The 12,451-nt window shown below is 63.5% G+C and overlaps 1 protein-coding gene across 2 annotated transcripts in view; it reads right to left on the minus strand.

Annotated features, from left to right (window-relative positions):
* Window positions 1-6,573, minus strand: part of SEMA4D (semaphorin 4D) — a 70,588-nt gene extending 64,015 nt beyond the window's left edge. For both annotated transcript variants that reach the window (XM_055128686.1, XM_055128684.1), the window contains exon 1: window positions 6,450-6,573. The gene's annotated coding sequence lies outside the window, so the exon portion shown is untranslated. The remainder of the gene's footprint in view (window positions 1-6,449) is intronic.
* Window positions 6,574-12,451: the final 5,878 nt, after the last annotated feature.

A 12,451-nucleotide genomic window follows, 5' to 3' on the forward strand; every position in this document is an offset into this window, starting at 1 on the left:
TGTTTTTTCAGTTGAATCACCGTGAGACACAGTTACAAAGCCTCCGTGACAGGGTTTCAGTCACACAATGACCGACACCGTCCCTCCACCAGTGTACATTTCCCACCACCAGTGCCACCACGTCCCGTCTCCCTCCCGCCGCCACCCTACCCCCCCCACCCCCGCCTCTACGGCAGGCACTTCCTTCTAACTCTACTTTCGGTGAGTGCCATGTTCTGTGTGCACGAGGCCCCAACAGGCCTGATGACTAGCAGGGACCCCAGTCCAGTGCATGTGAGCACATGTGTGCCCGGGCGTGGCTGGGAGAGCAGGGTGCACGCAGCCCCCGGTGACCCCTCACCTGCCTGTGCTCGAGTCCCCTGACAGCCAGCAGCTGTGCCCCGGGAGCCGCGGTGCGTCCCGGGGATGCGGGCGACAGGTGGAGGGACCGTGCTCTGCGTGTCTCTCGGCCACCGGGAGCCGAAACTGAGCCAGATTCGGGCCCGGGCCAGTGTCTGGGCAGGAAGCGGCGGGAGGAAGCGCGCCCAGCTGGCCGGGCCCCAGGACTCCCGCCACCGCGCTCAGTCCTCCAAGGTCAAGGCCCAGCCAGACCCCACTATCCTTCCTCCGCGGGGCACGAGCAGCCAGCCCGTCCGCCGGTCCCAGCTCAGGCCTCCCAACTCCGTGCTCCCCACCAGCCCGACGCCCCGACTCTCATGCCAACGACAGCTTTCCCAGCCGGTCCCGAGTGTCCGGCGGCCAGACTTGCAGGGGCTCGCCCACGCGCCAGCCTGTCCCCGCGCTGCCCTGTCCCCCCAAACCTGCTCACAGCGCAGAGCCCGGGAGGCCCCGGGGGAAGAAGCTACAGCAGGGCGAGACGCCCGGGACCCCCGCACCCCGCGACCCCATCTCCGAGCACAGGCCTCGTGCACTGCACGTCTGCTCTGCTCCCGGGGCCGGCCAGGCTCCTCCGAGACAAGCTTGGGCAGGGCCTGTGCCCACCCCCACACTGGCACCCTTGAATTCCTGCACAGTCAGCCCCTGGCCCCCGATCCGGGGAGAACCGGGCGCTCCCTCTCAGAGGGGCGGTGCCGTCTGTGGCATGGCTACTGGCACGGCCGGGACACGCAGGGGACCCGTGCCGGAGAAGCTCAGTGGCACCACCGAGCCCACCAGGACAAAGGGACGGAAGCAGCCTTTCCCCGGAGGCTCCCTGCCTTGGGGTCGCTCTCCTGGCTACAGTGCTCACACAGGACTCACGCTGTCGTGCATGGTGAGGGCTGCCCACGTGATCGGGCAGGTGCCAGGGGCCACAGCAGTGCCACCTGCACTGGCACGGGGCCCCTGGGCATCTGATTCACAGGCTCAGGCCTGACCACGAGCCACGCCCAACCGCCTCCCCACCTCTCAAGAAAGGGCCCCCCAACAGCACACACCCGAGCCCCCAGGTCACCCAACAGCACAGCGGGCCCCAAAGCCTATCAGAAGGACCAGGTCACAGTCACAGGAGCCGGGCGGGAGGGAGAATCGTGCGTGCCAGGCCCGCCCCAGGCCAGGCCCGGTGACAGGCGGCTCCGAGGCACACAGGGCCGAGCCGGGGCCTCCCCTCCCCGGGAACGCTGGTAAACAACCGCCCAACTGCCAAACACGGCCGGCCCGCGGGGCCCCGCTCAGGCCTCTATTCAGGGCCGGCCCCGGGAACCCCGTGTCCTCGCAAACAAAATCCAAACACGAGTCTAGGAGCCAAACATCCAAATGCCGGATCAAAGCAGACTCGGCTCTGGCTATTAGCGGAGCTTGGATTTCTTGCTACAGGACAGAAAAACGGAGAAGCCGGGCCCCTGCGCGGCGCTCCCAGGGCTCCCGCCTCTAAGCCTCCCGCCTCTAAGCCTCCCGCGTTACCCCGGTCACTCCCTGCACCCGCAGCGCTCGAGAGAGACACCCGCGGGCACTGGGGCAGGGCGCCGAGACCCGGCACCTCAGCGCCTCACCTGCCGGGCACTCTGCCGCCACGTCCGGCTGCGTGTCCCGAGGAACGCGGCGGCAGGTGGCTGAGCCCACGTCACCGGCACGGGGTTGAGCCCTGCTGTGTGGGGGAGGCTGTGGGGCTTGGGGTCCCCACCAGCACCGGCAGGGGCCGGGCGTGGTGCTCCAACAGCCCCTCAGAGCAGCCCCCAGGGCGGGGGAAGCATGACAAAGAGTTCACCAGCGAAACGCCACCGCCAGGATTGCAGCCGGGACACTCGGACCCGAAGGCAGGACCCGACAGTCCCAAAGACAGACACTGTCTCCCCAATGCAGTGACCACTATCCTCACCCAAATCGTACCACTATGAAAGAAGCCATTCCTCCCACTCTCCCACACGCCCCAATACTCACACACGCACGCCGACCTCCGCCACACACGTGCACTCACACAGCCACACACACACAACTTCCTCCACACACACCCATATACGCACTCACACATTCACGCCCTGCTTCCTCCATACACACATGCACACACACTCACACACCCTTTCGCTACAAACCCATATACACACTCACACATTACTTCCCATATACACACACCCGTATACACATACACACACATCACACATTCACACCCTATTTCCTCCACACACACACACACACACGCACACACACCCTACTTCCCCCAAGTACACCCACACCCACACATTCACAACCTACTTCCTCCACACACACATGCACACACACTCCCAGCTGCACACACTTCACATGAGGACTCACACTTCCTCCCTGGAAAACATGCAAACTCATATATACACGCTTCCTTCCCTAAACACACACACACACACACACATACACACGCACACGCACCCTCCCTCCCCACAGACCCCTCCTGTACCCTCTGCCCTTGCCCTGGCAGTAGCTGGAGAGTCACTTTCACTGGGGCCACCAGAGCTCCTGAGGTCTGAAGCAGTACTGGCCTTTGTCCAGCGTTCAACAGCTGGTGTGTGTGTGTGTGTGTGTGTGTGTGTGTGTGTGTGTGTGTGTGTGCATGTCCTGCCAGTTCTTGACCTGAATGAAAGGCCCCAGGCTGAGAAAAGCAACTGTGCAGTAGGTCCCGGAAGTGGTGACATTTCCAATCTACACCACTTCTTTGAAAGTAGTTCCCAACTCACTTGGCCTGTCACCCTTCTTGAGAAAGGAAATGTAGTCAGCATCCCCTTGAAAATCTACCTTCTTTAAGCAGAGACAGCTGCCCCAATTGCACCTGAGGCTACTAGCAACATCCCTCCCCTTCCCCCCAACATCCAGGGTTCCAGCATCACCCAGTTGGGGGGGGGGGCAGAGCAGTACCATCCACGTTGGGGAAAGACTGAAAAATCTCTGAGGGCCGGAAAGATAGCACAGTGGGCAGTGCACTTGCCTTGTACTCAGCAGACTCAGGTTTGATCCCCAGCACCCCATGTGGTCCCCTGAGTCCACCAGGAGTGATCTCTGAGCACCAAGCCAGGAATAAGCCCTGAGCAGGTGTGGCCCCGCCAGGTGTGGCCCCGCCAGGTGTGGCCCCAAAGCAAAAACAAACAAGAAAACAAAGTAAACCCTGAACTGCTTCCTGGAGTTCCACAAACGTTGCGGTGTTGACTCTGGAGAGAGGGTGGGCTGGCGTATACTGGAGCCAACTGTCTCTGACAAAGAACTGGAAAACACAGACCTGCACAGGGGCGAGGGGGCTGCCGGTGGCCCCGGGCGCACCAAACTACGCATCGCAAACAGGTCCCAACCTTCCTCAGCAAGCATCCTGGGGTCGGCTGTCACAGCGACGTTCACCTCCCGGCCTGGCCGTGCCGAGTGCTGGTGGGGGCACACATAGTCACTCCTAAACTCACCAGCCACCCCCGTGGGCCTCAGGTTTCAGCTCTGCAAGCGGGGGACTCCGCTCAAGCCCGGGAGCCCGGGCTCAGGTTTCCTGCCAAGCTGCAGGCAGCGAGTGGACACAACCAGCACGAGCCTGCTTCCGGGGGCCGCGTCTGAGACCCGACAATGGAGCCGGCACCGGAGCTGGCACAGGCCCGGGAAGGCCAGGGAGGGGGAGGCCCCGCTGCCGGAGCACCAGGTACTGTGCAGGAGTGGGTGCAGGGCGGGCGGGCGGCTGGAGGGTCGGCCACACACGCCACGCATCCTATGAGCGACCTGCACTGCCGGGCCCCAGCCCCCGCGGGGACGCCCTGCCCGCACCAGCAGGTGAGTGTCCCCTCTCACTGCCACCGGGCCCCAACCCTCGCGGGGACGCCCTGCCCGCACCAGCAGTGAGTGTCCCCTCTCACTGCCACCGGGCCCCAACCCTCGCGGGGACGCCCTGCCCACACCAGCAGTGAGTGTCCCCTCTCACTGCCACCGGGCCCCAGCCCTCGCGGGGACGCCCTGCCCACACCAGCAGGTGAGTGTCCCCTCTCACTGCCACCGGGCCCCAGCCCTCGCGGGGACGCCCTGCCCGCAGCAGCAGTGAGTGTCCCCTCTCACTGCCACCGGGCCCCAGCCCTCGCGGGGATGCCCTGCCCGCACCAGCAGTGAGTGTCCCCTCTCACTGCCACCGGGCCCCAACCCTCGCGGGGACGCCCTGCCCGCACCAGCAGTGAGTGTCCCCTCTCACTGCCACCGGGCCCCAACCCTCGCGGGGACGCCCTGCCCGCAACAGCAGGTGAGTGTCCCCTCTCACTGCCACTGGCTGCACAGCGGCCGGAAAGGCCGTGCGTGGTGCCTGCGGAGCAGAGGGGCCCGCAGGGTGGGCCCGCTCGGAGACGCTCCCAGAAGGCTGAGAAAGCAGGCCAGGGGCCCAGCGCACGGCAGGGAGGGGGCCCAGCTCACAGCACTCTCCCCGCCTGCCCCCTTCGTCTGCCCTCTCTGGGCCAGGACACGGAAGACAGAAGCCTCTGGCCCCAGCCGGGAACCCACGGGGGTCCTTCCTCCCAGGACGGCTGGGAGGCTGATGGCAAATTCACGGGCCTGTTCACTCAACAGTCACACCCCACCGTGCTTGCTGCCGCGTCCCACTACTGTGTCCTCTCCGAGACCCCCCTAAGTAGCCAAATGCACACACCGGGCAACGAGGGAGCAGGCAGGAAGACCCTCCCCCACACAGCGGCCAGTGCCCAGGCCAGCCTGGGAAGGGGAGCCAGCACCCCGGCTACCGGCCAGCGGGCCAGCTCTGACCCTGCCCTGGCCCCCCAGAGTCCAGGCCACACCCTCCAGCGCCACCGTCTCAGGCAGGCCCGAGAGGCGGGCCCTGGGTGTGGAAGGGAAGCACCAGGCTGGGAGACCATCGATCCCTGCAAGCTCAGCCATCGATTCTGCTGTGTGGGTGGGACCAGCCCACGGGTGCGGCTCCGAGCAGGGCCAGCCATTAGGCTCGCAGCCGCTGGCTCAGCCGGCCAGGAGACCTCCCTCCCCATCCTGGCGGGGCCAGGAGAGTTTCCTGAATGGCACCCCTGGGACAGCCACAGGGCGGCACTGGGCGGGCTCGGGATGCTGCCACTCACATTCTCTCCCTCAGGAGCAGCTGCAAGCCACCCAGACCCACACCTGGGCCCAAGCAGGGGCTGCCCAGACCCCCAGGTGAGGCCACCCTCGTCTGGTGGAGTCTCCACCAGGAGGCCTGGCCAAGAAGTGCTGCACTGGGCAGAGGCCTGGCCTGGCTCGGCCCACGCTGGAGGGGGTGCGAGGGGGAAGGGCAGCTCTCAGATCAAAGGCGACCATGCAAGGGGGCCCCCACATGCTGGGGGGCCCTGCTAAAGAGGCCACGGGATCTCCAAGTGAGCCCCCGAGGGAGCGCGCCATCAGGCTCACGTTTCTGTTCGCGCTTCCTGAGGGGTATTCAGCGGCAGTGGCCCTCTGCACCCCTCATCCCTGCAGGCACTGCCCAGGGGCTGGGCCAGGGTCCCTGGCGCCGCTTGCACGGGCTCAGGCGCGCACCGCTGCAGTGACAATCGAGGCATTATCTCGGCCAGAACCCTGGCCCCGAGCTGGCCTGTTCCTGGGACACAGTCAACATCCCCGGTAGCGGCGTCTGGCGGCCAGGAGGCGGCCCTGGGCCGGCGGGGGCGCGGGGGGCCGGCACGGCTGTCACCGCGTCCCCCGGCCCCCCGGGGAGGAAACTTCCGCTCCGCGGCGCCCGGGGGCGCGGACCCTGCCCGGCGCGCCGGCGCGGGCCCTGGTCGCGCCAGGCCTGCGGGGACCTGTCCCCGGCCGGGCGGCGCTCCCGCGGCGCGAGGGCGCGCGAACAAAAGCGGGGGGCGCGGGGCCACCTGCACGTCCCCCGCCCGGCCGCCCCCCGCCCCCGCCCCCGCCCGCCGCGCGCCGGCCCAGCAACAGGTGCAGCGGCCGCGCCGCCCAGGATGCCCGCCCGCCCGCCCGCCCGGCCGCCCGCCCTGCCCGCCCCACCTGTCCGCGCCGGCCCGCAGGCCCCCGGGCCCGGCCCGCGCCCCCCACCGCCCCCCGCGTACCTGGGCCCGCCCGGCGCGGGAATGGCGGCGGCGAGGCCCGGCCGAGCGCGGCGGGCGCGGGCGCGGGGATGCTGCGGCGCCGGGCGCGGAGGGAGGCCGGCGGGGGCGCGCAGGCCCCGCCCCGCCCCGCCCCGCCCCCGCCCTGCCCTCGCCCCGCCCCCGCCGCGCGCACCCCTGCTCCCCACCCCCCGCCCCGCCGTGGCCCTCCGCCTCCCCGGCCCAGCGCGCTCACCTCACCCCCACCGCCCCTACCTCTCCCTCCCCTGCCCTGCCCCCTCCCTCCTCTCCCCTGCCCTGTGCCTCCCCCAAGGGTCCCCTCCCTCCTGCATCCTCTCCTCTGCCCCTCCTTCTCTATTCCCTGTGGCCTGGCCCAGTTCTCTCTCTCCTTCACCCCTTCCTCACCTTCTCCCATCCGCCCCCCTCACCCTGCTCACCTCTGCACTCCCCTCTCCTCTCCCCACCCCACCCAGCCCCAGGAGCTGGGACCAGAAGCTGCTGGTGCTCTGGTCCTGCCTCTGACTGCTGGGGCCTTCAGGGAGGCTGTTCAGTGCCAGCTCCTGGGCTGAGCCCAGCTGAGGGCTCTGCAGGGCTCAGGACTGGCCTGACCCCCTTCTCCCCAGCCCAGCTCCTTTGCTGGCCCAGGGCGCTTTACGGGCTAACCAAGCCCCCTGACACCCTAGTACTGGGGCTCTGCTTCTAAGCAAACTCGACTCAAAGCAGAGCATTCGAGAGCTTTCTCCCTAGTCCAGGGGCCTCTGGTACCCCCAGGTCAGCTCTCTGCTAAGTGCATTTTGTTCACTGAGGAGCAAAGGACTCTCAGGGCAGCTGCAGGGGTGACAAGAGAAGGCAAGGCCACAGGCTTGGGGGCCGGGTGTCCTCAGCTTCCCTGGGTGGAGCTAGATGGGTCCAGGGACACCTCTGGTCCAAGTCACAGAGGAGGCCAGGCCCCTAGGACCATTCCATGCAAGGCACAGGGCCAGGTGCCTCCCAGGGACACAGACACGACCCTTAGGACAGAGTCACTGGGACCCCGCCACAGGACTGACATCCTGGGCTGGCATGGCCAAGCCATGGCCTGCTGAGGGTGCTGTCCAGGGAAAAGGACACAGCCATAGGACAGTGGACGAGGCTCTTGCCATCCTGGGTTCGATCCCCAGCACCCCATTTGGTTGCCCGAGCCCGCCAGGAGTGATCCCTGAGCACAGAGCCGGGAGAAGGCCCTGAGCAGTCAGGGTAGAGAAGGGACCAGCGTGACAATAACAGTCAGAAACAGAAACTGAGTGTTGAAAGTAGGTAAATACCTGATATACCTGATAGCCTCTCATTATCTGTGTCGCAAACCATAGGCCCAAAAGGAGAAAGAAAGAGAGAGGGAGAGAGAGAGAAGAGAGAGAGAGAAGTGCCCGCCATAGAGGAAGACGGTGGAGGAGGCATGAGGAGGGCGGGAGGGAATCTGGGACCATTGGGGTGGGAAAAGTAGACTGGTGAAGGAATCGGTGTTGGAACGTTATATGGCTTAAGGCCAATCATGAATAACTTTGTAAATGTGTGTATCACTGTGATTCAATTTAAAAAATTAAAATTAAAATAAAAGGAATAAGTCCTGAGTATAACTGGGTGTGGCCCCCAAAACCCACCCTACTTCCAAATAAAGAAAGGTTTTTTAAAATGGGCTGGAGCAATAATAGCACAGCGGGTAGGGCATTTGCCTTGCACGTGGCCGACCAGAGTTCGAGTCCTCCGCCCCTCTCGGAGAGCCTGGCAAGCTACCGAGAGTATCCCTCCTACACGGCAGAGCCTGGCAAGCTACCCGTGCCGTATTAGATATGCCAAAAACAGTAACAACAAGTCTCACAATGGAGATGTTACTGGTGCCCGCTCAAGCAAATCGATGAGCAACGGGATGACAGTGACAGTGACACAGCTGTGACAAACTGAGCAGAATCCTTCCTCCTTCCCCCCAAACGGGGAACACCCAGCTAACCTGGCCCAGCCTGGCCACAGTTCCGCAACTGAAGACTCTCCGGGTCTTCAAGGTCTCCTGACCATCCCGAAGGCCATGTGCCAGAGCTAAGGGTGGTTTCGCTTGGCATCTCGCAGGGTTTACTCCTAGTTCTGCTCACGGATCGTGCTGTTGGGGCTCAGAAGACCATGTAAGGTGCCAGGGACTGAACCTGGGTCAGCCACATGCAAGGTAAGTGCCTTAATCCCTGTACCACCTTCCCAGCCCCGAGAGAGGGAAGCGTGAACCTTCTCTGTGTGACTCATAAGGGCCTACGAACCACAGGACACCCCAAAGGGCCTGAGAGACAGTGGACAGACACCAGGGTCAGCAAAGCCAGCAACCGAGGGTGCAGGGTGGGGATCACCCCTTTCCCCCGAAGGGCTGGGGCCCCACTCAGTATCTGACGGACAGTTTGCGTCTGGGCTCCAGTACCCCCAGGCCTGTCCCGCTCCCCAAGAGAACCGTCTCTAAGTGTCACCAAGCCCCCGGAGAGAACTGGACACAAAGCCTTCAGTACTGGGGCCTCGGCAATAGTTCAGGGGGTAGAGTGCTTACTTGGCATGCAGTCCAGCGGGATTAATTCCTGAGCACAGAGCCAGGAGTAATCCCTGAGCACCACTGGGTAGGGCCCCCCAAAAGAAGCAAACCAAAAAAACCCAACCAAAAAAAAAAATCAAGCTTTCAGCAGTAGGCCTGCACTCCTGCCTCCGTGGGGTTCGCACTGGCGTGGAGCGGACCAGGCGGTGCGGTTGGAGGACCCTGACTGGGGGTGTAAGTGAGGGCACCGCCGAGACTGCAGGCTCTCCCAGGACATGGCGCCCTGGCCGGGCCTCCGAGGACAGCTGCTCGGCCGGAGAGGAGTGGTGACACACGGGGGGGGGGGGGGGGGGTCTGGAGATGCTGGTGCGGAGCGTGGCACGGCAGCGGAGGCGGGAGAAGTGGACCCTGGAGGACGGGCCGGAGCAGGGGCAGGTGGGCGCAGACAGGGGAATGACAGCGTCGGCGGCTGCCCTGGGATGAGCCTCCTGGCTGACTCGTGTCCTTCAGGGCCAGCGTCTAGACAGGCTCCGGGTCACGGCAGACGCCGGCTGGAGGGGCCACGGGGGTGCGGCTGCTGGAGAATGTTGGCGGCTGTTAGAGGCGTTTTTCCTGAGCGTACACGGGCTGCCTCCACAGCCCAGCGCCCCCAGAGCCCTGCAGAGGCCCCGGCGCGCCCGCCATTGGCTGACCCAGAAGTGTCTGCTCTCCTCTCTCGGGGGAGGGGCGGCTGCAGAAACACCGCTGCCCCCGCCCGCCGGCCAGGCCACACACAGCCCTTTCGGCTCTGCCTGGAGAGTGGTGAGCACCCTAGGCTTGATGCAGGGATCACCCAGCGGGCCCCCTGCCCGCCTCCCGACACCCCCTCCAGTGCCACTCGGGGCAGGCTGGGCACTACAGGTGCTGCAACTGCGTCCCAGCCGCCCCTGGGAGCCGGGCGCGGGGGTGGGTGTCCCTGCCCCAGTTGTGTGCGCTGGAGCCTGGAAGCTGCCGAGTCGCCTGGGAAGGAGAATCCTGTGGTGGCACAGGGCACAGGTGCCTCTGCCGCCCAGTGCCGAACGGGGAGATGGGGATGGGGCCCCTCGGCTGCCTCGTGGGGCCAGGGAGCCGTTGTGTTTGTCTGGCGGCAGCCTTACAACAATTCACGTGATGAGTGTTCGTGGGAGGAGTTTTCCTGGAGAACTGGGATACAGCCATTGCCTCTGCTGTGTGTGTGTGTGTGTGTGTGTGTGTGTGTGTGTGTGTGTGTGGGTCTGGGTCGGGGGAGGGGGTCAGCACATGAAGACTAGTAATGGGAAGCCTGCGCATGCTTCTAGCCCCGCGGGGTCCCGATTCTGCACAAAGCTGTCTTCTAGTGTCAGCCCCGGGCTCCGCTCGGGTGGGGGTGCTGAGGACAGGGTGCCCCCATCGCTGCATCCCAGAAAGACCCGCCTTGGAGCTGTCTCCTAAGAAAAATGGGCCTCATAGGTGCCTGCAGGTGTCTGGATACGGATGACACGGGCCTTCCGGGACCCCCGCCAGCCGCGGCAAGGAGTGGTGGGAGAATCGCGAGGAACTGCAGGGCTCCTGCCTTGGAAGCTGCTTCCGGCAGCAGCAGCAGCAGAGAAATGAGGCTTCGAGCACTGGGATGCTCTGAGCGCTGGCCCGCTGCTCGGTGCCCTCTGGCACAAGGGCAAAGCCCAGCCCTGACCGCCCACCCAGCCCAGCGCAGCGCGGCTCACCAGGCACCCTCTGATCTTCCAGGACGGGAAACGTGACCGCGTGTCACCCCAGCCGACCCGGGGAGAGTTGAAATTAAGGACACGGAGGACGGCACTGATGTGGCGCCCTGGCAGAGCACGGCTGGCCAGCTGCTGGCCTCGAGTGACCTGCGCCAGAGCCGTCTCTCTCGTCCCCAGAGGCCACCGCTGCCCGGTGCTTCCTGCCCAGGGCTGCTTCTCCCTGCCACCCACACCCGGGGCAGGGCAGTCCCCCACGAGGGCGCCGCCCGCGAGGCTCCGGCACACCAAGTGGCTCTAGAGGCCACGGCAGCTGTCTCCACCCTGACCTGGTCTTCTGTACGTCTAGAGCTTGACCAGAATGTTTGCTCTCTTTGCAGATAGCACTTTATAAGACAGAAAATAAAACACAGGATTAGGAAGGAAACGGAGGGCCAGAGAGATAGCACAGTGGGCAGGGCACTTGCTTTGCACACAGATGACCCGGGTTTGATGACCAGAACCCCATATGGTCCTCCAAGTCTGCTGGGAGTGATCCCTGAGCACAGAGTCAGGAGTAAGGCCTGACCACTGACAGTAGTGGCCCCTGTACAAGAAGCAGAAGGAGGAGGAGGAGGAGAAGGAGGGGGAGGAGGATAAGGAGGGGGAGGAGGAGGAAGAAGAGGTAGAGGAGGAGGTGGAGGAGAAGGAGAAGGGAGAGGAGGAGAAGGAGAAGAAGGAGGAGAAGAAGGAGGAGGAGAAGAAGGAGGAAGAGGAAGAAGAGGAGAAGGAAGAGGATGAGGGAGAGGAGGAAGAGGATGAGAAGAAGGAGGAGGAGGAGGAAGAGGAGAAGGAGAAGAAGAAGAATTGAGTCTATTAAATGATTCTACTGAAATCCAGTTATCAAATTTGGGGGGCTTGGGGGTTACTCCTAGCTCTGTGCTCAGGGATCACTCCTAGTTGGCCTGGAGACCATTTGGGGTACTGGGATCAAAACCAGGGTGGCCATATGGGTGGCAAGTGCCTTATTCACTGTTCCGCCAGCCCCAAAATATTTTAAACTAAAATCCATTCTCTTTCTTTGCACCCATGGTGACACACTCTAGCAGCAAGTCTGATAACTAGTAATTTGGAAGTCGTGACAAACTGCCTGGTTCTTGGAAATGTGATGTGAAAATATCTGTGATTTCGACTTGGAGGCAGGTCATCCATTCTTTTTTTGTTGTTCTTGCCTCCTTGCAACTTGAGGGAAATGCTTAATTTCAGTGAGGGGTTCATGGGGCAATTCTTTTCTTCTCCATCTAATTCCATCTGGATGGATTCTTCCAAGTTTACCCAGAATTAAAACTGTCGACAAAAGTGGCTTTCTGTAGCCCAGCACGGAGCTCCAGGCTTATATAAACCCAGACTTGTTTATTATTGTGTGGGTGAAACAGACAGAGCTCTTTTCCCCCTTTCTTCTTTTCACTTTTTTGTTATTGCTGTTTGTTTGGGGGCCACACTCAGCAGTGCTCAAAGCTTACTCCTGGCTCTGCTCTCAGGGATCACTTCTAACAGGGTCTATGGACCCTATGGGGTGTGGGGGTCTGAACATGGGTTGAGTACAAGCAAAGCAAGTGCCCTACCCACTGTGCTGCACTGTCTCTCAGCTCCCAAACAGGGATCTGATGGCAAGGAGAGATCAGGGGGAGCTCCTGGTCACTGCAGGGCCAAGTCCGTTGAGGGACCAAGATGCCTTCGTTTCACCCACCTTGGTCTGACTC

The sequence above is a fragment of the Sorex araneus genome, chromosome 2 (assembly GCF_027595985.1).
Source record: "Sorex araneus isolate mSorAra2 chromosome 2, mSorAra2.pri, whole genome shotgun sequence".
Lineage (NCBI taxonomy): Eukaryota > Metazoa > Chordata > Mammalia > Eulipotyphla > Soricidae > Sorex > Sorex araneus.